A 24,564-nucleotide genomic window follows, 5' to 3' on the forward strand; every position below is an offset into this window, starting at 1 on the left:
CTGGACTGGGACTCTGGATAGTTGGTTTCCTGTCACGAACACACTGAGTGATTCTGGCCCTCTGGGATTCACAAACCCAGCTTGGCTGATGGCAAACCCTGCAAGCACCCAAGTGTTTCCAGTAAATGGGCCGCAGGTGCCCCTGGCCGTGACCTCAGGAGCCCCACACCAGGCATCCAGATGCCGAGGCCACAGAGTGACGCACAAACCTGGGGAAGGTGCATGTTCCCCTGCCTGACTCTCCTCCAGGGCCCCATCTGGCCAGTCAGATGCCCAGAGGCTTTGAAAAATCCCACTCGGACCCTAAGTGTCTGGAAATAACTGGCCCTGAATTATTGCTGAAAATGGGCAAATACAAGGCCTGTGCTGCTGTCCTGTGTTCTGGGGCACAGGTCAGAGGGTTTCCTTTGGCTTTTCTCTTCCTCTGAATGAAGCCTGGGGATGAAATACACTCTATGAAAAGAACATTAATTGACGGAAAGGAAATTGGCTGGTTAGCATGGTCCAAACATGAATTTCCTGCAGGCTTTCCTCAAGGCCTCCTGGAACTCTTTGTTTCTCAGGCTGTAGATGAGAGGATTGACCAGGGGAGTCAGGACGGTGTAGATGACACAGAGAACTTTCTTGAAGTCACTCAGGATGTCGGTGGTTGGGAACATATAGACAATCAGCAGAGTTCCATAAAAAATGCTCATCACGATGAGGTGGGAAGAGTAGGTGGAAAAGGCCTTTTGCCTGCTGGTGCTGGACAGGATTTTCAGGATGGTGGTGAATATGCAGGAATGGGACCAGTGAGAAAATCAAGCTGAGTGCAACAGCCACCATTTCCATCTGCTGAGGGTCATTGCAGGAGAGTTTTACAAATGTGATGAGATAACAAAAAAAAATGGTCAGTACCATTGGGGCCACAGAACGTTAACAGAGATATGGAAAATGTTGTTATGGTACCACCTAGGAATCCACCAATCCAGGAGCCACCTGCAAGCTGCAGGCAAGACCTGTCACTCATACAGACGGCATAGTGCATTGGATTGCATTTTGCTCAATATCTGTCATAAGACATCACCGACAGGAGAAGGCATTCTGTAGCAGCCAAAGAACAAAAGAAATATAATTGTGTGAGACACCCATTGAATAAACTAATCTTGTCCCCAGTCAGGAGACTGGCCAGCATCTTGGGCAGGATGGTGGATGTGTAGCAGGTCTCCAAGCAGGACAAGACAAGCAGGAAGAAGTACATGGGGGTGTGAAGGTGCTGATCAGCCACAACGAGCACAGTGATGAGGATGTTCCCAGCCATGGTTGCAATGTAGATCACTAGGAACAGCAGGAAGAGAAGGAGCTGACCTTTCTCCTTTCTTTTGTTTCTGGCAGCCAGCCAACCAAAACACCCCACTAAGTTTTAGGAAGGGGACAACAGTCCCCTTACACAAAGTTCCATCTAGCCCAGTATCCTGTCTTCCAACAGTGGCCAATGCCAGGCTGAATAAGGAGGTGGCCACTCCCGTGGCCCAGTGGTTGCTGCCATCCTTCTCTTCCTCCCAGTCCTGGCCATGGATGCCCACTGGTCAGAGCAGCCACCTTCCCTGTCCCTTGCGCCCTGGGGTCTTGGATCCCTCAGGTGGTCGGGAGCCCCCCGTAACCCTGGTGGCAGCACTGTCCTCGCCCTGACCTGCACCTTAACCCCCATTGAGCTTCCTGCAACTGTAAAAATTAATAGTTAAAAATTGGAGGGAAAAAGCTTAAAGATAAAATAATCCCAATAATAACCTCCTAAGGGGAGAAATAAAACCGATTTGTGCCAAGTCCACTTATAGCCAGTGTCCTCCCCCAGAGCACCGAACGCAGCAGCCAACAGCAGCTCAGCTTGCCCCACGGCAATTCACTCAACGCCCTGTGAGGGGGGAGCTGCCATGGAAGGCACAATTCTGTAGGGGATCAGGAGGGGAGGTTAGAGAGGAACGAAGGCTGCTGCCGTGTTTGAAGCGCTGGTCTTGGACTTGTGAAATGTTGTTTCAGTTCTCTGCTTCTTCACAAGCTTCTTGTGTAACTTTCAAACCAGATTTCCAAAGGCTGGTAGATACCTAACTATGCACCCGGGTGCCTGAGTAGGCGCTGTACCTAACTCCCATCAATTTCCAATCCCACTGGGGGATCTGTGTCTTGAGGTGCCAAAAGACCTCCAGAAATCTGTTGCTCCGTGCACCAGGTCCCTTCTGTAAAGCAGGGGTAATAGCACAGCATAGGGGTGCTGAGAGGATAGATACAATTAAGGTAGTGGAGTGCCCAGATACCAGGGTGATGGAGGCCAGGTAAGGGCCTAGGATAGATATGACCTGATAGGTCTTTACTTTTTCCAAATTCCATAATTTTGCTTTGGGCAAATATTTGTGGCTCCCATAATTGTATTTTTAATAAGTGTCTTTGTTTTTAAATTGATCTGGCAAAAACATTGCTGACAGGCCTGGGTGTCGCGTATTGTAGGTGGGGGGAGTCTAAGCCTGCTCAAGCAGCCCAGAATGGCCCTGCCCACGCTCCATCCCAAGGCCCCCTCCTGCTTTCCGCTTTCCCCTTGGCCCCCCCGGCCCTGGCAGGCTGCTCTTCTTCTGGGAAGTGTGCCGGGGTTGGGCTACGTTTAGAGCCTGGGGCTGGGATTTGAGGGAGCTGGGGCTGCCTAGTGCTGGGGGCCCCCGGGTGGTGGGGCCATGCTGTCCAGTCAGGGCTGGCCTTACCATGAGGTGAACTGAGGCAGCTGCCTCAGGTGCCAGACTGGGGGTAGGGGGTTGGGGCGCACCACTAGGACCCAGAGTGTAGAAAATTGTGTCTGCTGCTGGTGTGTATGTATTCTCTCTGCTCTAGATGCAGAGAGATGGTGGAGAGCTGTGCTGGAGGAAGGAGGGCACAAGAGACATAACAGGCAGGCAGGAGAAAAGGTGAGAGGGAATCACAGAAAGCAGCAGGAGCTGCAGGGAGAGAGAGGAGGAGGAGCCTCTTATGTACCTCTCTAGCACCCCCAGGAGCCTGGACTGATTAACACCAGCTTCTCAGGAAGCTTCCTGTGTCCTGCTGTTTCCCTGAATCCACTCGAGGAGAACAGGCTGTCAACTGAAGGAGTAGGAGCCAGTTAGGCCCTTAAGATGCTGATATCTTCCCTCACTCAGGCCCTGCTACCAGCCTGCTTATTTGTCCCCTTCAACTGAGTGTTGAGAGCCACTATAGCTGGCACAGAACAGCAGTCATGAGTGAAAGAAGAAAACGCCCCTCTGGGGCAGCATTCAGAAAAAGGAAGCAAGCAAAGGAAGCTTTTCTATCTAAGCAGGAAGGAGCTCTCCTGAGATACATAGTCACAAATGTTCACAGTGAGTCTTCCGGCCCCAGTGAGGATATGAGTGGCAAGGAGATGCCTGATCTTCCAGTTAGTCAGAGTGCAGGTGACCTGGCAGCTTCTGCAGCATCCATATCTCCATCTCAAATGTAACCTTGCACATTCCTGAAGAAAAGTATAGATCAGAGAAGAGTGTGGTGGAGGCCCAAGAAACAGCTGCTGCTGAGTTTAGTTCCTTAAGTCTAGATGATCCAGGACTGTGGACCCACTTGAGCAGTAGCCTGAGGGACTTCCGTGTACTGCATGGGCCACAGTAAGTAAAAAACTTCATGTTCCCCAAAGAAAATGAAAATAGAAGTTTCCATCCAACACATTACTGGCGTGACATCCCCAATGGTGGCAAAGTGGAGAGGCCATGGCTTATATACTCAAAAACCCAGAATGCTGCATAATGTTTTTGTTGCAAATTCTTCCAGTCTAATGCTCCAGCCACATTGGGTTCTACAGGAACAAAGGACTGGAAAAATCTGGCTAGAAATCTGGCATGCCATGAGAAGGCAGCAAATCACCAGAGAGCATTCCATAGGTGGAAAGAGCTTGGGATCAGATGAAGGTTAAAGGCCACCATAGATGATCAGCATCAAGAGAAGATTGCAACAGTCTCTTTACTGGCAAAATGTTCTGAAAAGGCTCATTGCCATTGTGAGAATGCTTGCTACCCATGACCTAGCACTGCGTGGCACTTCAGATCAGCTGTATGTGCCAAACAATGGAAACTTCCTTAAAATTGTGGAGCTGATGGCTGAGTTTGATGCTGTACTCCAGGAGCATCTAAGAAGAGTCACCACCCAAGAAATGTACACACACCACTACCTTGGAAAAACAATTCAAAATGAGATCATACAGTTACTAGCAACAAAAGTCAAACAGAAGATTGTGGCAGATCTGAAGTCAGCAAGATATTACTCTGTTATTCTGGACTGCACACCTGACCTCAGCCATACGGAACAAATGACTTTAATGGTGTATTTTGTAACAACAACAGAACCTAGTGAAAAGGTCCCTGCAATGGTGATTGTCAGAGAGCATTTTCTAGAATTTATTGACGTTAATGATACTACAGGAGCTGGTATGACAAATGTGCTTCTTAAAAAGCTGGAAGATACGGGAATTGCGATAGCTGACATGAGAGGTCAGGGCTACGATAATGGTGCTAACATGAGAGGAAAGAACAGAGGAGCGCAGACTCAGATCCGAGAGTTAACCCTCGGGCTTTTTTTGTCCCATGCAGTTCTCATTCATTGAACTTGGTGGTCAGTGATGCAGCATCAGCTTCCCGTGAGGCTGCTGAATTTTTTAATGTAATTCAAAGCCTCTATGTATTTTTCTCTGCATCAACTCATCGATGGCAAATTGTGAAGAAACATCTGGGAACATCCTCTCTGACACAGAAACCACTGAGTGCCACATGATGGGAAAGTCGAGTGGAGGTGATAAAGCCTATCAAACACCAAACTGGGAAGAGAGAGGATGCCATAGTTACCATTATGGAGGATAATGCTATGACAGGAATTGTTTGTGGGAGAACAGTGGCAGAGGGAAATGGAATCACCAGAAACGTACATAACTTCAAATTTCTGTGTGGCTTAGTGTTGTGGCCTGACATACTGTTTGAAATAAATGTTGTAAGCAAGAGACTCGAAGGTGTTGACCTTGATATATCTGGAGCAATGGAGCAACTGGACAAAGCAAAGTCATAACTACAGTCTTACTGGTCAGATGAGGGATTTCAAAATGTTCTGAAGAGTGCACAGAAGTTGGCACTCACACTGAAGCTATTTTCCCACCCATTCAAGAATACAAGAATCACTGAAGAAGAAGACATTTTGATTATGAGGCACGGGATAATCCCATAAGAAACCCCAACCAACAATTCAAAGTTGAATTCTTTAACCAAGTGTTAGATTGTACAATACAGTCAGTTGAACGTTTCATGCAGCTCAGGGAACACAGCAGTATATTTGGGATGTTGTAGGATATTCCAAAACTCCTCACTATACCTGAAGAAGACCTACACCAGCAATGCAGGGCACTAGAGTCAGTGTTGACACATGATGACATGTGCGATACTGATGCGAATGATTTAGGTGATGAACTGAAAGCCCTTTCAAGATACATTTCAGCAGGATCAACTCCAAAGGCTGTTCTGGAATATATGTGCACAAATAAGATGACCACCGTCTTTCCAAATGCTTTTGTTCCTCTGCGCATAATTCTAACACTTCCTGTAACAGTTGCCAGTGGAAAATGCAGCTTCTCCAAGTTGAAGTTAATAAAAACACATCTACGCTCCACAATGACATCGGAGAGGCTGGTCGGCCTTGCAACCATCTCAACAGAGTATGAGCTGGCCCAGACTGTGGACCTTCAGCAGGAAGCAGTTTGCAACCAAGAAGGCACAGAAAGCACCACTTTGATTATTCAAACAGGTTACAATGCCAGTGTTTACTATGCAGAGAAGAAAAGTTACATTTGCTGTTCAGGTGTTTGAAAGTTAAGTGTTACTTAAAATTTTTGAACAAGTCATTTTAAGTTGTTAGTTCTCCTTTATTGGGGTAGGTAGCAGAGTAGTACCATGAGTGAAGTAGAAAAGGAAAAAGGCAGAATTGAGACCTTTCAAAGTTTTGGCCCAAGCGAGGGGCATGGGGTGTCATTTGAGCTCCCCGCCTCAGGTGCCAAAATGTTGTGGGCCGGCCCTGTGTCCAGTGCTCAGGAAGGCTCGGGGTGCTGGGGCAGAGCATCGCAGAGCTGGGATGGCGGGGCCAGTGGATGCAGGGAGAAGAGAGGGGCTCAGGGCTCTGGCACGGTAAGAGGGCAGAAGGTGTGGAGGAAGGGGGGAGAGGGGCGGGGCCTCAGATGAAAGAGGCAGGGCTGGGGGCTTGGCTCCCCCAAGGAGTGGCTCATTCACTGCCCATGCCAACAAGGATGAAATCGCATTGCTTAATTCTTCGAGGGAAACACGTGTAATCTGCACGTTGGCTAGAATACAAGGAGAGAGCTGAAACTTCTCACACTGTGGCTTAAATTTTTAATTCCAAGTTGATTGTCGGCATGGGCAGTGAATGAGCCACTCCTTGGGGGAGCCAAGCCCCCAGCCCTGCCTCTTTCATCTGAGGCCCCGCCCCTCTCCCCCCTTCCTCCACACCTTCTGCCCTCTTACCGTGCCAGAGCCCTAAGCCCCTCTCTTCTCCCTGCATCCACTGGCCCCGCCATCCCAGCTCTGCGATGCCCTGCCCCAGCACCCCGAGCCCTCCTGAGCACTCATCACTTTAAGGAGTATTAAACCTGTGATTTCAGTTTAGAATAATTATTACTGGCTATTTGCCATTCCCTGTGATCAGCTGCCATGTAGAGATCGTTAGGAAGGATACATAAAACAATGGCCACATTAACATTTGCTTCCCCGATGCCCAGTACACAGTATAGCCTCCCCTTTCCCAGCCTTCCTCCTCTGCTATCCCTAGTGCCCATGATACAGTAGAACTGCCCCTTTCCCATGCCTAACCCTCTGCTGCCCCCAATGACCCTTTGCCCCAGGTACATTCTTGGATGTGCAGCTGGCACTGTACAAAAACAGTACGTACAACAGTACACTGTTGGAAACAAACAAACCAACCCGAAACACCATTCTGGGATGTATTAGCAGGAGTGTTGTAAGAAAAATACGAGAAGCAATTCTTTCACTCTGTCCCACGCTGATAAGGCCTCAGCGGAAGTATTGTGTCTTGTTTAGGAAAGACGGGGACAAATTGGTAAAAGTCCAGAGAAGAGCAACAAAAATGATTAAAGGTCCAGAAAACATGACCTGTGAAGGAAGGTAGCAAAAACTGGGTTTGTTTACTCTGGAGAAGAGAAGACTGAGAGGGGACATGATAAGAGTTTTCAAGTAAAAGGTTACAAGAAGCAGGGAGAAAAGTTATTCTCCTTAACCTCTTAGGATAGGACAAAATGCAATGGACCTAAAGTGCAGCAAGGGCGTTGTAGACTGGACATTAGGAATAGCTTGTGGGATCTCCATCATTAGAGGTGTAACCCTTCTTCCCATCAGAGTTGTCAGCAACAAGGGCCGGGTTCAGTATCTAGGGGTTCCATTCCAATAACACAATGCAAAACCGGCTTGAGCCCCTACCCAGTGACCTGGGACAAATATATACCACCCCCGCTGGGTGCCTCCAAGAGGCAATACTTCCCCTCTTGCAAGCACAGAGTCTGAGTGTAGCAAAAAGCCTTTTAATAACAGAGAGAAACAATGTGGCATTATCTTGGGGAAACACCACCAACAGGATTCATAACACAACCCATGAGCAAAAAAACCCACCCCAAGCAAATTGGGGCGTGTCCTTTCCCTTTGGTTCTTGAGTCCAGCAACCCAAAATCACCCAAAGTCCCAAAAGTCCAACGACCCAAAAGTCTCTGTCCCTGGTCAGGGCAGCCCCAGAGTTCAAAATTTTATCTGCAGCGCTTTACCTCCCAACCTGGGTGAAGATGGGATGGGGGGGAGAAAGAGGTAAGAGGCACCTTACATGATCTGAAGCTGACTGCCCCACAACTCCATAGGGCTTCACTCCGATCCACTCCGCCCCACCAGCTGCCCCATGATCTGCTCCGCTCGGCTCCGCTCCATGTTCCACAAGCAGCTCCTACCGTCCCATGAACTGCTCCACCGGCCAGTCCACGAACTGCTCCAGCCGTCCCGCAAACAGCTCCACAATATATCTTCAGGCTCCCCCACTACTTAACACAACACTCAGTGATTTCAGCTCTTTTGTGATTTCAGCTTGTAGTAGGGGAACCTCAGTGCCGGTGCACTAATAGCCCAAAGTGAATTCAGCTCAGCAGTCTGTAACTAGCCTCCTAATGGAATCAAAATTAGCTCTGAGATTCTGAGATTCCACAGCGGAGAGAGGAGGAAGTGCAATTAGCATGTAAGGCCCTCACCAAGGGGCCCATGCCGCCAAGCATTAATACCTGTCCCCAGCCTCTCTCCATTCACTGGGTTTTGGAGCCCATGACCCCTGCCTAGCGAGTGCTGCTTAGTTGATGGTGAGTCCCTCCATCATAACAAAAGGCCAAGTACAGTTTCACTGTCCTTGATTCCCATAATCAGGGTAATAACAATTTATTCTTCCTGCCCCAATAACAGAGACACTGGGGATCCCACAGCAACCAAAGTGACCATTTGGGCAGCTATGGCCTCATGCTAGGTGGGGTGGGTGTGCCTATGCAAATAAGATCAGCTCCTGAAGTTCTTCTCCACAACTTGCCACACCTCACCACCAGATGTCAGGGTGGAGCTCATCCTGACTCTTCTTACATCGGTTTTTAAGAACAGCTCAAACACCTGTGAGGAATGGTCTGGTAATGACACAGTCCTGCCTTGAGTTCAGAGGACTAGACTAGAGTCCCTTCCAGTCCTACTCTTCTATGATTCTGTTAATGGAAAAGACATTTCCCTTGGATTATCAGAGTTTGTTTCAAAGCCAGGAACGTACAGATATATTTTCACAGGGACTCTCACGAGGTCTCCACCCAGATTTTGCACCAGGATAACTATTTTGGTTAGTGGTGCAAATGTGTTATGGAAATAGTTATACCACTACAACCTCTCGTGTGGACACAGTTTACCAATAGATCGCTTATTCACCTTCCCATGTGGGAACGCTCTATCCCACCAGAAGCACCAACACATCAGTATCAATGCATCTACCAGGTGTAGACGAGTGGACACCTTATGGTGCTGGAAGCCTCACGGCAGCCCAGAACACAGCCCCTCACCTCAGTTTTCCTTCTTCATTCCCCATATAATGGAGGAATTTCCCTGGTCCCAGGGTTTTCCCTGCATGAGCCTCTCTCACTCTCTGAAATCTCATTACAACCTCCCTAATTTGCCTATTTCCCTAGCCCTTTTCTGCCCTTTATTAGAAATGATCTGATTCCCCTCAGGTGGGGACCCTTCTCTAACCAGGGCTGGCTTGGCCCCTGGCTCTCCAGCCCAAGGACACGCGACCCTTTCACAGGCAGGGATAGGTAGATATAGGTAAAGTGGTGCACCTTCTATGTGTAGACAAGCCTTGCACATTTATTCCACTAACCGGACACGAAGTGGACAGATAACAGGAGGTCTGATAACAGAGACGACAGAAAGAGAAGACTCAGTTTAGTTCTTTTATTGCATGAATCTTTTGGTGTAAGATCTACAATAATTAGGGGCTCAAAGAAAAAGGTAAAACCTGAGAAGGAACTGGTCGAAAACATCCCCTGGGAGTGGAAAGAATTCTCAGGATATTGGTTTGGCTGTAAGTGTACAGGCTGGGTTTTCCTATTAGAAGCTGATGTTAAGCACCCAAATCCTATGGGCAGTGAATGGGAGTTGGGCACCTCACACCCATAGGTGCCATTGTCAGTTACAACTGGACGTTGTGCAGCAGACTGGGCATTGGACCGGGACTCTGGCCCATGAGCCGGCTGAGTTGGATGCCTGCCACGAGCCAGCTGTGTGACTCTGGCCAGGTAACGTCACCTCGTTCTGCCTGAGTTTCCCCAGCTATAAAATGAGGACAAGGGTGTGGAGCTTGGGCTAGAGTCAGAAAGCTCCCACTTTGTTCTCCCACTGTTCTCAGTGGTAGCTGATGACAGAACAAGGAGTAATGGTCTCAAGTTGCAGTGGGGGAGATTTAGGTTGGATATTAGGAAAATCTTTTTCACTAGGAGGGTGGTGAAACACTGGAATGCGTTACCTAGGGAGGTGGTGGAATCTCCTTCCTTAGAAGTTTTTAAGGTCAGGCTTGACAAAGCCCTGGCTGGGATGATTTAGTTGGGGCTTGGTCCTCCTTTGAGCAGGGGGTTGGACTAGATGACCTCCTGAGGTCCCTTCCAACCCTGATATTCTATGATTCTATGATAGGCACCCGAATCCCAGAATCCGGCCCACCGAGATTCCCAAACCCAGCTTGGCTGCTGGCAAACCCTGCAGGCACCCAAGTGTTTGCAATAAACGGGCTGTCGATGCCTCTGGACGTGCCCTCTGCAGCCCCACACCAGGCATCCGGATGGCTAGGACCTTCACTCAGTAAAAGGTAAGCATTGTTTTCATTGTCCACCTCTGCTGCCTACTGGAAAGATGGGTGAGTGGAGAATGGAGGCCAGGGGAGGGGAATTGCCATCTCATGATCTCTGGGGCAGGTTTCATATCTCAGCAGGCTGCAGGTTCAACAAAACATTAATCTCTCTGGAAACTCATGTAGTAACTTGACAGATGGCACCAAGCACTCAAATATTAAGGAAATGGGGCTTAGGTACAACAGTACAAGAGCATGTTGGTACAAATAGTCACACATTTCACTGCCTGGTGTATCAAAGCAGAACAATGGCCTTTATAGATTGGAGATCCATGGGCAAAACGGGCCAGGATTTGATATTGTCGAGGAAGCTGCAACAGAGAAGCAAACAAAGCAACTGAGGCTGGGCTTTGCAACGTGTGGGCAGCCAACTCCAAGTGAATTGCAGTCAAAATGGGTCATTTGTAAGTTTTTATCATGAGAGATATGCCACTGCTTCCTTAGGACAATATTTGATTGTCTTTGAGTTGGACATTACATATAGAGTTGTGATCTTCATTAAAAACCAACCCCACCCTCTAAAAAAACACAAAAGAATCCCTGCTAGAAACCACCACATCAGCTAGAAATTGATCCTCTCTTGAAAGAAAAAAATCTCTATAAAATTTGAAATTTGTAAGAAATGTGCAATTTTCCATTTCATCTGCAATTCCATGATTTCAAATGTTGGATTTCATTCCAATTTTACTTTTTAAAAATTTATTTATCTATTTTTAATTTTATTTCTAGGATATTTTTATTTTACATTACATTGCATATTATAGTTATTTACATTTATTTCTATTTAATTTTATATTATTTTATTTCATAAAGCTCTATACAATACGTCTATTCTTAAACAGAAATTGATCTGTTCCCCTGGAACATTTTGATCTCTATCAACAAAACATTTTTCCATCAAAAATGCCAATCAGAATTTTTTATCAGCTCTACATTTTCTTCTTTATCTTTGGTTAAAAGTAATATATATATATATATCCCCCTCCCCCTCCCCCCCCCTCTCTCTCTCTCACCATTACTCATCCTTAGAGAGACAAGTTGGATGAGGTCATATCTTTTCCTGGACGGATTTCTAATCTTTATTAACTGCTCAGTAAGGACCTGATCCTGCACAGAGTTATGCACAAGATTAATTTTACACCCCGGCAATAATTCTGTTCCATCTGAGACTTCTCTGCTGACATCTAAGATAAAATTTCCACTGATTTTAAGCACGGAGCCCCTTTGATTTCAGTGGGATTTGGACAGCAAACGCCTTGAGCTTTCTTTAAATGTACAACTCGGCTGGATTGGATTTCCATCGAGAGACGTTGGTAAAGATCGATATCAGCTGATACAACCAAACCAATAACAGAAACTATCAGTGAGAGTGGGCGTTAATGTGCCTCTCCCTGCACCTTGCCCCTGCAGGGATGGTGTGACTGGCCCTGCGGCCATACAGGGAGGCCTCTGCACCCAGCTGTCATGGGAGTGAATGAATGGGGCTGGGACAGCAGAGCTGCTGAGGGCTCCCCGCATGGCCACATTGCTGGCAACACCCATCCCTGCAGGTGCAAGGTGCGGGGAAGACTGTGGTCCTGGCGGTCCTGGGATGTGAGGAGGAGGGTGAGTCCCTGGCTGTGGGGGAGGACACCCCACTGCTGAATGGTTTCTGCCTATTGACCGGGCAGTTCAACAATTAAGTGACTACTCTTGTAGCTGGGGGCTCGCTGCCATCCTCCTTCTGCTCCCAGCCCTGGCCCATGGATCTCTGCTCCACTGGGCCAGAGCAGCCGCCTTCCCTGCCCTTTGCGCCCTGGTCTCTTGGATCCCTTGGCCGGTCGAGAGCCCCTCAGACCCCTCTGGCAGTGCTGCCCTTGCCCTGACCTGCACTTTTGCCACGACCCAATGGCCCCCTCCCTCAGGGAGTCCCCTGGGAAAGCAGATCAACACTGTATATTGCTAATGCTGTTGCAAGCCTTCCAAAGCTTTTTGGGGAGGGTCAAAGGTGTGCGAGTGGGGAGTGAAAGTTTCCTTTACAGGGTACGAGAGGCCGAGAGGGGGGAAGAAAAAGAGAGTAGAGAACAAGTTGATTCAACATTTCAGCTAGCTCAATTCAAAGATAAGATGCTGGCCCCAGCCAGCCCAAGGTTACAGCTCACAGCCGACATTTGGCTGCGAGCCGAGAAAGGCGGGGGCTTGAAAGTTGCCCGAGCAGCTGTGAGAAAGAAAATCCAACTGAACAGACCTGCACCTGCAAGACAGCAAGGCCAGCAAAGAAGAAAACAAAGCCCAGGGCTGCAGAGTCTGAAAACACAGACGAGATGACAAGATGGGGAGCCGAGCCAGGCATCCCTGGAGCCAGGGTGTTTGGGAAAGGGAAAGAGACCACAAAAAGCCAGTTTGGACTGGCACAAAGAGCACCAGGAACAGAGGTCGTGGAATGAAACAGCCCTAAAGGAGCCCAGGACTTAAAAACCTCCTGAGAGCTGGAGCAATTCAAAGATCAGCAGGAGACCCAGACGGCCTGGGCCCAGGACAAGAACTCCTGTCCACCCTTCCCCCCCTTTCTTCTGACGTTACACCCAGGCCTGGCCGGTCTCGGGTAGTGCGTGTGAGAGTATGAAAGTGGGTAAGGGCTTGGGGCACTAATGCTTTCTTTCCTCCCCTGAGTGACGTGGGAGCATTCCCAGCACTCTCTGCTGTTATTTTATTATTTTATCAATAAAGCTTTAAAACTTAGACATTTGATGTGTTCTGGTACCTCCTCCCCAAACCATCCTGTGGCATCAGAGTGATCAACTGACGCCCCAGACAGATTGGTAATGAAAATCTGTCACAGTTTTGGTGGAGAATTGCAGTGGGGGGGAGCCCTGAAGAGCGCACCAACGGTTTTGCCCTTGGTATTTCATGTTTTCTCTGTCCGGCACTCTTGGTATTACATGTTGAGGGTTTTATGATTAAAGGTGTGCCCTTTCTCAGCCGTAGCAGGTCTGAAAACCGGAGAGAGGTTTAGCATTCGAGTTAAACCGTTGGTGGGATAGGATGCAGGTGGGCATACTCCCATTTGTAGAAGTCCGGGGTAGTTGGAGGAGGACTCAGGGAGTCTCACTCCAAGCATATAATTCTCAGTGCATGCACCCTCAGTTGGGGTATGACTGAGCAGAAGAGGAGAACATAGGGTGTCTCGCTCTTCCCAGAAAGGGTTTTGGTGTATGGGCCCTTGGTGATATTGGACCGAATAATACAGAGGGAGACTTAGCGTCTCTCCCTCCGGCCTAGGAAGGGTGAGCACTGTTAGCCCCAGTGCAGGTGTGAGCAGTGTGAAATCTCAAGGGATTAAAGGATTTTAGTAGTTGTACCAACGGATTGTGTCAGCATGTTCAGGAAACAGAAGGGTACAGCTGCAGACTCGAGAGTCCCGATGGGTGATGGGTTCAAGCCTGGACATACGGGCATTAGTGAGCATGGACACGGTAGTCCGGCTGCCCGGTCAGCTGGCGTCATGGGAGGCAGGTGGACCTGATGCCTTAGCCATGGGGGAGGCAGCAAAGAGGGACGGGACACTGCTGCCTCTTTCAAAGGGGGGTAAGGACCTCTCCTGACTGAAGAGGGCTTTTGCCAAGGTGGGATACAATCCCTGGGGTTCCATGGTGAAGCTTCAGAAAAGAGTGCAGACTTGGCAGGATTTAGACCTGTATGCCGAGTATGAAAAGCTGAAGGGAAAAAACGTAGGGTCAGCTGTGGGATTAATTTGAACTTTAGCAGCCATGGTGTTGGGGTACAAAGAGGAGTTGGGGAAAGGGAAGAGATGTGTACCCGATAGCTCGAGGAAATTGAGCCGATGAAAGCACAAATTACTAATCAGGCAGCAACTCAAGCCTATGTGCAGGACAAGTTGCAGGCCTTGAGACAGGACTTCCAGGCAGAAAAAGCGGAACACACTTGCCTGGAAGCACTGGCTAAGCAAATACCGTTCGTTCAGGGACTTGTCAAAGATTTGCCCATTCGTGCTCAGCATATGCAGCAACAGCAGTGTGTCTGCCATGAAAATGAAATTGAACAGTTAAAACTCCAGTTGGCCATGCGTTCTGTCCAGGTGGCAAGCCTCACAGGGGATGACTCGGATAACCCTTGGGAATGATATTATTTAATTTTTTTTATTTTTATTTTTTCATGCTTTGTGTGTATAAAAAGATCTTCTACACTTTCCACAGTATGCATCTGATGAAGTGAGCTGTAGCTCCCGAAAGCTTATGCTCAAATAAATTGGTTAGTCTCTAAGGTGCCACAAGTACTCCTTTTCTTTTTGCGAATACAGACTAACACGGCTGTTTCTCTGAAACCTATATTTAAGGAAAGGGACCAGGAGGGATGGGGTCTAGTTAAGGAGCCCACCCTCCTTGCTATATTGGTAGCTGAACAAAGCTTGTGCCCAGGGAAAGGGATGGTTTAGCGAGAAAAGCAGAATCAGGCCCAGACAAGCAGTCAGGCAACAGATAAAAAATTGGAAAACAGGTTGGAAGCCCTGAGGGGCATGGTGGCAGAAGTAAGGGAAGCAGTAAGTACAGGCATGGGAAATTTAAATCCGTGGAACAATAATTTGAATGGTAAAATCTGAATTGATTAAGGTGTCATTTTGGGAAATAAGCAAGTGATTTAAGGAAAGAGTGAAAAGTTAACTCTGCAGAGGCTGAAGGGAATCAAGCAGTTAAACTTTGTGAAAATGTTAAAAAGAAAATATGTTACACAAAAAGAATTCTTGGCTTCTTTGCAGCCATTCTGAAGGAAAAACAGGCCCTTTTCCAAATGAATGTCAGGAAATAATCCAGGCAAAGAGACTATCTGATTGAAGTTATTTGACTATGAACAATTTAGTCAAATTAGCTAAAAGAACATCAGGGGTTTCTGTTGGAACTTGATCGCCCCAAATGTATAAAAGGGAATGTAATCTATGTACAGCTACATAAAAATGAAGCAGTGTCGAAGGGATGTTAAAAAAAGGGATGTTAACATGTGCTGGGTATATGGTAAAAGGGGTGAAAGGAATGCAAATATAACATGCTACTTAATTAAAATCTTGTTACGTCTCCAAAGGGTGCTACAATAGATGGTGTTTTCTTTTTCAGATGTTTGTATGTTTTGAAAGCAGAAGTTAAAAGTAAAAAGTAATCAGAACTCTGATAAAAGTTAATTGTGTCCCTTTTAAGTAAGAGTCTTTGAGCTGCTGATGTCTTTGGATCCAAAAGCAAGCCAGAAAGCATCTGTGTTAATGCAAACTACCTAACTGATAAAGGTATAAGCCACTGAAACCTGTTCTGCCTATGAAACAAACACTAGAAAATATGGGGGTCATGCCTGTTTTACCTGAAATCAGCAAGCATATTTGTAAAAGAAAGGACTATTTTGAGCAATAATTTGCCACCCCAAAAGGGATAGAAACATGTTCTTTTATCTTTCAGAAAATCATGAGAAGCGATGCCAGCTGAAGAGCAACCCAGGGTGCCATGAATCTACTGTTGCAGAGGAGATTGTGTTTTGTGTTCTGTGTTTTGTCTTGTGCTGTTTGTCTTGTTGCTAAGCACTGTTTTGTGTTGGATGCTGTGGGGAGGCATCCTCAGGCGGTGGACACCATGTTGGGAGAAATTGGTTTTGGAGCAGGAATTATAAATACTGTAGATCTGGAGGTAATTAAGAATGTATTGGGGTCACTGTCCCAGCTCCATGACAGCCTGGTTCAGAAACAGATGGAAGTAAAAAGCCATACTGTTATAGCTATGGGATAGGCTGAAGTGCGGATGCTTGCTTCATCCAACTTGGAGCGCAGGGTGTTTTGAATGGTGTCGGAAAACACTGGGGTTTTCGTGCACTTGCTGAAGCAAAGGAAGGAAGTCACTGTTGCTTGTCAGTGCGAGTGGATGCAGTGTGTTTCTGGCATGGTGGGGCCAGACCTTTTAATTGGGAAAATTGTTGTTAAAATTGTGCACCAACAGGCTCTGGAAACAAAGATATGAAAAATTAGCCCACTCCCCCTATTGCACATGAGATGCTTCTGGCTACCCTGGACCTTGAGCCAGTGGGCTGGGGAGGGAGGAAAGCTGTTGAACACCAGAAGTTGTGCCGGGTGGACTCCTTAGGGGTGGGTGTGCTTGTCCTTGCCTGTTGCTCCAGAGCCCTGTGGTGGAGACAGTTTACTGGAATGGTGTATGTGAAATAGATTGGGTAATGAGGCTGGAGTGCTGTGTGATGGGCAGTGGGTGTGTGTTGATTCTTGGAAAGAGGTGTTTTGAAAGAATAAAAGTGTTGGCGACCTGCCGGTGGACAGGTGTAGATGTGGTGTGGGTGCTGTGTTTGCCAAGGGTCACATTTCTATTTGCCAAGATCAAAGGCTTGCTGTGGGCACTGATCTGGCTGAGTTCTCTATCAGCTTGTGTCATAAATGTAAAGGGAAGGGTAAACACCTTTAAAATCCCTCCTGGCCAGAGGAAAAATCCTTTCACCTGTAAAGGGTTAAGAAGCTAGGATAACCTTGCTGGCACCTGACCAAAATGACCAATGAGGAGACAAGATACTTTCAAAAGCTGAGAGGAGGGAGAAAAACAAAGGGTCTGTGTCTGTCTGTGTGATGCTTTTGCCGGAGACAGAACAGGAATGGAGTCTTAGAACTTAGTAAGTAATCTAGCTAGATATGCGTTAGGTTATGATTTCTTTAAATGGCTGAGAAATTAAGTTGTGCTGAATAGAATGAATATTCCTGTCTGTGTGTCTTTTCTGTAACTTAAGGTTTTGCCTAGAGGGATTCTCTATGGTTTGAATCTAATTACCCTGTAAGGTATTCACCATCCTGATTTTACAGAGGTGATTCTTTTTTTACTTCTATTAAAAGTCTTCTTGTAAGAAAACTGAATGCTTTTTCATTGTTCTAAGATCCAAGGGTTTGAGTCTGTGGTCACCTATGCAAATTGGTGAGGATTTTTACCAAACATTCCCCAGGAAGTGGGGTGCAAGGGTTGGGAGGATTTTGGGGGGAAAGACGTTTCCAAACAACGTTTTCCCAATAAACCCAGATAAAGTTTGGTGGTGGCAGTGGAAGCCCAAGGGCAAAGGGTAAAATAGTTTGTACCTTGGGGAAGTTTTAACCTAAACAGGTAAAAGTAAGCTTAGGGGGTTTTCATGCAGGTCCCCACATCTGTAGCCTAGAGTTCAGAGTGGGGAAGGAAACTTGACAGCTTGGCATTGGGTGGCAGGAGGTTGCCAATCACCTGTTGAAGGGTAGAAGGGTGACACAATCCCTGGAACAAACAGAGAGGCAGTGTGGGAGAGTGAACCATTCATGTTGTACATGCAGACAGGGACGTGTTGAGGGTTGCCACTGTGGAAAGGCAGATGGCGGCTTGTCATTGGTGTGGCATATTTTCTGGATGGTCTCCCACAGCTACTGGCATACCGTTTGTACTAATACATCCCCTACCACATCCTTTTCGGTCATCCAATGATGTGGGGTAACCTTTGGGAATGGAAGGGGAATTTACTCACCAATTTGCTAAACGGTTGGTATATTGCCCAGTTAAGGGAAGAGTTATGTGAAATTGCGAAGCCATAAAGGCTGCTCTGAATAAGGAAAAGACCAAACATAAGGGGATCATCTTTAAAGATATCCGGGAATGGCAAATTAAAAACAAGGTAATGTTGCAATAGCTGGGGAAGGCGGCCCACACTCTGAACGCCAAGTGGATTAGGGTTATGTTATGTTACCCAAGTGGGTGGGTCCGTACTTGTCATAAATATAAAGGGAAGGGTAACTACCTTCCTGTATACAGTACTATAAAATCCCTCCTGGCCAGAGGCACAAAATCCTTTTACCTGTAAAGGGTTAAGAAGCTCAGGTAACCTGGCTGGCACCTGACCAAAAGGACCAATAAAGGGGCAAGATACTTTCAACTCTGGGGAGGCGGGGGAAGGTTTTGGTTTGACTGTTCTGTGTGCTTGCTGGATACAGATCAAGGAAGCAAGCAATCCAACTCCATTAGAATTAGTAATTAACCTAAGCTGGTAGAAATAAGCTTAGGGGGTCTTTCATGTGGGTCCCCACATCTGTATCCTAGAGTTCAGAGTGGGGAGGAAACCCTGACATGGTGGCAGAGCAGTGGGATCATTTTGAACCAGAGATCATTTTGAATCAGAAACACAAACCTTGGGAATTTTTTTCTTCTTTTAGCTGCTTGGGGAAAGCAGGAGCTGTGAAGAGCTGGAGGGTTTTTTTTTTTTTTTTTCCCTTTTCTCTCTCTTTTTCTGGAGGCAGAGGTGTTATTTTTTTTTTTTACAAAGGTGTTAACTACAGCCAGGAAATTCACAAGCAGGTTTTTTTTTTTTTCATTTTAGCTCTCAGGTAAGCTAGTCAATCAGAAGCTAGAATGGCAAAAAACAACGTCCAACAAAAACTAGTATTAGCTAAATTTGAAGCTGAAGAGAGACAAAAAGCACATGACAGACAGATAGCCTTAAAACACTTGGAGTTGGAAGCAGAGGAGAGGAAAGAGGCGAAAGGCTTGGAGGTGGAGGCAGAGAAGCACCGCTTGGAGACAGAGTTAGCTGGAAAATGCTAAGCTGAATTTACCAGCTAACCCTACTAATCCTTCTCTGGGTACTGCTCCCCCACTCAAGGAAATTTCCCACCTACAAGGTAGGCAATGATACAGAGGCCTTAGAAAATTTTGAAAGAGCCTGCCTTGGGTATGGCATCTCTACAGATCAGTAGTATATCGTGGAGCTGAGGCCGCAGTTCAGTGGACCCTTAGCAGAGGTGGCAGCTGAAATGCCTAAGGCATCCATGAACAGCTACAAACTTTTTAAAGACAAGGCCAGGATGTAAACGGGGCTAACACCCGAGCAGGCCCGTCGGTGGTTCAGAGCCCTAAGGTGGAAACCAGACGTGTCATTTATCCGACACGACTAGCACATTGTGAAACATTGGGATGGCTGGATATCAGGAGCAAGTGTTCAATCTCCGGAAGAGTTGTGCTTCATAAGCAAATGGAGCAGTTCTTAGAGGGTGTTCCTGAGGAAATAGAAAGGTACATCATAGATGGGAAGCCCAAAACTGTAATTGCGGCAGGGGAGATTGGAGCCAAATGGGTGGAGCTGGCAGAAAAGAAAAAAACTGGTAGCAGTTGGAGCGAATATCAGAAGGGGCAACCCGAAACAAAACCCTATCACTGTGGGCCAACCAAGGCCCAACCTACATCCCAAGGAAGACCCCACACACCTTACTGCCCCACCACACCAGTCTCCAGCAACCAACCTTGCCCCAGTGATCAGTCAGTTTTAAATGTAATGAGGTGGGGCATGTAAAGGCCAGCTGCCCCAAGAACCCCAACAGATTGCAGTTCATTACACCACAATCACACCAAAGGTCCCCAGGCCCAGATACCTCCCAGATACCCTCAGAGTGAAGGGAAACCGTGAGTGTGGGTGGGAAGAAGGTTGTTGCGTGGAGGGACACTGGAGCACAAGTGTCAGCTATCCACCAGTCCTTAGTGGACCCCAAATTAATCAACCCAGAGGCTCAAGTGACAATTCAGCCCTTCATATCAAATTCTTTAAACTTGCCTACAGCCAAGTTGCCTGTCCAGTACAAGGGCTGGTCAGGAATGTGGACTTTTGCAGTCTATGATGATTATCATGCTGATGGGGGAAGACTTGACCAACCATGTGAAGCTAGCCAAGAGGGTGGGGATGGTCACCCGCAGCCAGGCTAAACAAATCTTCACAACTAGCTCCATTTCTGAGCCTTCTACAAGGCCCCAGTCTCTGTTACCAGAGACTCAAACTGAGATGGTGGAACCGGACCCCATGCCAACATCTGCGACAGCAGTAGTGGATCCAGTCACAGAGACCCAGCCAGAGCCAGTCTCAGAACCAGAACCAGAGGAGCAACCAGCACCAGAACCATTGCCAGCACTGAATCCAGCGCTTGCAACCCCAACACCAGAGGGCACCACTGAGCCTGCCCTGGCAACAGCAGCTAAACCTGTGCAAGAGGCTCAACTGGAGCCTGAAATCCAACATAGTGCACCAGCGGAGAGCAGTTGACAGTCAATGGAAACAGCCCCACCCCCTACATCGCTTCCAGAGGGACCAAGCCCGAGCCCACAATCCACTGAGGAACTGATGTCTATAGCATCAAGGGAACAGTTCCAGGCCAAACAGGAAGCAGATGAAAGCCTCCAGAGAGCTTGGACAGCAGCATGGAGCAACCCACTGCCTCTCAGCTCTTCTAATCGATCCGGTTTATTGTAGGAAAAGGAATTTTGTACAAGGAAACTTTTTCTGGTGGACACCATGAAGACTGGCATCCTCAAAGACAGTTGGTAGTTCCAACAAAGTACTGGGTAAAACTCTTGAGCTTAGCGCACGATCATCCTAGTGGCCATGCTGGGGTGAACAGAACCAAAGACCATTTGAGAAAGTCATTCCATTGGGAGGGAATGGGCAAGGATTTTTCTCTGTATGTCCGGTCTTGTGAGGTGTGCCAAAGAGTGGGAAAACCCCAAGACCTGGTCAAAGCCCCTCTCCAGCCACTCCCCATCATTGAGGTTCCATTTCAGCGAGTAGCTGTGGATATTCTGGGTCCTTTTCTGAAAAAGACACCTAGAGGAAAGCAGTAAAAAATAACTTCCCTGGATTTTGCCACCCGATGGCTGGAAGCAGTAGCTCTAAGCAACACGAGGGCTAAAAGTGTGTGCCAGGCATTAACAGATATTTTTGCCAGGGTAGGTTGGTCCTCCAACATCCTGACAGATTCAGGAACTAATTTCATGGCAGGAACCATGGAAAGCCTTTGGGAAGCTCATGGGGTGAACCACTTGGAGGCAACCCTTTTCCACCATCAAAGGAATAGCTTGGTGGAGAAGTTTAATGGAACTTTGGGGGTCATGATACATAAATTCATAAATGAGCACTCTAATGATTGGGACCTAGTGTTGCAGCAGTTGCTTTTTGCCTAGAGAGCTGTACCACATCCCAGTTTAGGGTTTTCACCATTTGAACTTGTGTATGCCTGCGAGGTTAAGGGGCCATTACAATTGGTGAAGCAGCAATGGGAGGGGTTTATGCCTTCTGCAGGAACTAACTTTCTGGACTTTGTAAATAACCTACAAAACACCCTCCGAACCTCTTTAGCCCTTGCTAGAGAAAACCTAAAAATGCTCAGGAAGAGCAAAAAGCCTTTTATGATAAACATTCCAGAAAGCGTTCCTTCAAAGTAGGGGACCAGGTCATGGTCTTGAAGGCACTCCAGGCCTATAAGATGAAAGCGTCATGGGAAGGGCCATTCATGGTCCAAGAGTGCCTGGGAGCTGTTAACTAGCATCCCCCACCTCACATCTCATACAACCTTCCTGTATACAGTACTATAAAATCCCTCCTGGCCAGAGGCACAAAATCCTTTTACCTGTAAAGGGTTAAGAAGCTCAGGTAACCTGGCTGGCACCTGACTAAAAGGACCAATAAGGGGACAAGATACTTTCAATTCTGGGGGGTGGGGAGGTTTTGGTCTGTCTGTTCTGTGTGCTTGCCAGACACAGATCAAGGAAGCAAGAAATCCAACTCCATTATAATTAGTAAGTACTCGCAAGGGAATGTGTTGGCTTATTTTTGTTTTGGCTTGTGATTTTCTCTGTGCTGAGAGGAAGGTGTATTCCTGGTTTTCTTTTTGTAACTTTGGCCCAGAGGGAAATCCTCTGTGTTATTGAATCTGATTGTCCTTAAGATTATCTTCCATTCTAATTTTACAGAGGTGCTTCTTTTACCATTTTTCTTTCTAATAAAGTTCTGTTTCTTTTAGAATCTGATTGGGTTTTTTTGTGTGTCCTAAAAAACCGCAAGGTTGGTCTGTGCTCATCTTGTTTATTCTCAAGCCTCCCCAGGAAAGGGTGTGTGTGGGAGTAAGAAGTCCAAGTGGTCCTTTCCCTGAGTTTGTCTAAATTACTTCGTGGTGGCAGCGTTACCTGATCCAAGGTACAAGGGAGAACTTGTGCCTTGGGGAGTTTTTAACCTAAGCTGGTAGAAATAAGCTTAGGGAGTCTTTCTTGTGGGTCCCCATGTCTGTACCCTAGAGTTCAGAGTGGGGAGGGAACCCTGACAATCTCACTATAGCTCACATGCTACAAAATCTTGCATCTTAGAATGATGAGCCAGAGCCAAAATCTTTGTAGGTAAGGGAAAGATTCTCCGTCACTGACTACAAGGAGTTTTGTATCAGGACCCGTACGGGACTAGGGAAACAGTTATTTTCTGCATGTCTGATATGGACTAGGATTCTTGTCTCCCCTGCCCTATCTCAAAATAAACACTCGCAGATTACATTCACGTTTTACAATACAACAATCCACCTCCACCTTTCCCTTCCCACATACACAGCATATTCCCTCACACTGTGGGAGAAGGAACCCCTCGCTCTTTCAGCAAAGACCAGAAGGATGAGTGAAAATTAGGTCATCAAGCGTCTAAGTGGGGATTTTCAAAGGAGCATAGAAAGCTTAGCTGCTGAACTCCCTTTGATATTCAAAGGCAGTTGGGTGCCTAACTCCCTTAGATTTCTTAAAAAAATCACAGCCAATGTCAACAAGGAGATTTGAACTTTTTTCATGTGGCAAGTTTAGGGTCTTCTAGGCCTGCATTTGGAGTTCCAGGTCCAGAGATCAGACTGACCTGGGAGCTTTATCCAAGAATTTTTTAACTTGGGAGCATTTCATTTTCTTGTTACTATAAAATAGAATTGACATTGGTTCCTTTTTTTTGCTATTATTCTAGCAGATCTACTCATCTAATACATCAGAAGAACAGAGATTTCCATTGAGATCAGAAGTTCTGTCTGCATTAATTTCCTTTGAAATGAGACATTCCCTTTTTTCTGTTGCTTTGTCTTTTGGTTCAACAGTTCTCCTATCGCTGTTATTTTCCCTGTGGTATCAGTTGTTTTCCATAACTTCCCCTTTGAATTTAGTAATAAGACTGTCCTTGTACTGTTGTTTTTCCTTTCTGAAAATAAATATTAACTTTCCTGTATACAATAATTTCAAATTCCCACCAGCAGAACTATCAAGGGAGATTACATCATCTCATATGAAGGAGAAATTATCAACCAGGAGAGACCACAATTTTTCTGAAAGGGAATATCAACAAACTATGCCAAGAAGAGCTGTAGGACCCAGACACCCAGATAGGAACCCAAAGCTCAGTTTACTGAGATAATGTAACAATATCAATAGTAGATAAGACTGGAAAATGTAGTGCAAAAACTGTAAACTTATCTCAGGAAATCTGAAGAAAGGGTTAGGGTTAAGGTGCAATAGATCATCAGTGTAAAAGGTAAATCAGCACAGTTAAAATGAACTAATTTTATTTAGAAAAGAGAAATGCCGACTCAGGCATCCACCATGTCAGAAACAGTGTGACTGCATGTTCAATCCAGGGGGAAAGTAAATGAAGTGTGATGCGGTGACACTGCACACTATATTCTTCATAGCGATATTATTATGTTACAATTATAGCATAATTATGACGCATTTTGTGCAAGATGGGTCATGTAAGGTGTCATTGAAAACATTGTGATTTGATTAATATGATTATTCTATTTCTAGGCATGTATCATTTTTGTATCTGAAGTTATGAATATGGACTATGTATCTGTATTTCAAATGTAGTTACACCTTGGTAGCTCCCACTAGGCAAGATGCCTTCAGTCTACATATCTGGTTGGGAAGGGCCTATTCAGGGTAATGAGCCATTAGGGAAAAGAATAGGCCTTAGGAGAAGCTTATCCCCCACCGGGTGAGCCTTCCTGAGAACACTCCAGAGAGCCTGTAAATAATGGTTGCTATGATTCTATAAGGGCAGGTGACCAGACCACATGACTCTGGACTCCATCTTGGGGTGTCTTTATTTTTTCACACACTGATCCAGGCACCAAGTTTTGAAAGAAAGGGTTGCCGCCCTATGCTAAAGCTATAAAAGGCAGGGAGCGATATCAACGGTTCTTCTTCACTCCTCACACAAGAAGACTCCTGGAAAGACCTAAGG

The 24,564-nt window shown here is 46.6% G+C and overlaps 1 pseudogene; it reads right to left on the reverse strand.

The window, feature by feature from the left end:
* Window positions 1-494: 494 nt before the first annotated feature.
* Window positions 495-1,063, reverse strand: LOC144273823 (olfactory receptor 5P55-like; annotated as a pseudogene).
* Window positions 1,064-24,564: the final 23,501 nt, after the last annotated feature.

Source organism: Eretmochelys imbricata, chromosome 13, assembly GCF_965152235.1.
Source record: "Eretmochelys imbricata isolate rEreImb1 chromosome 13, rEreImb1.hap1, whole genome shotgun sequence".
Classification (NCBI taxonomy): Eukaryota; Metazoa; Chordata; order Testudines; family Cheloniidae; genus Eretmochelys; species Eretmochelys imbricata.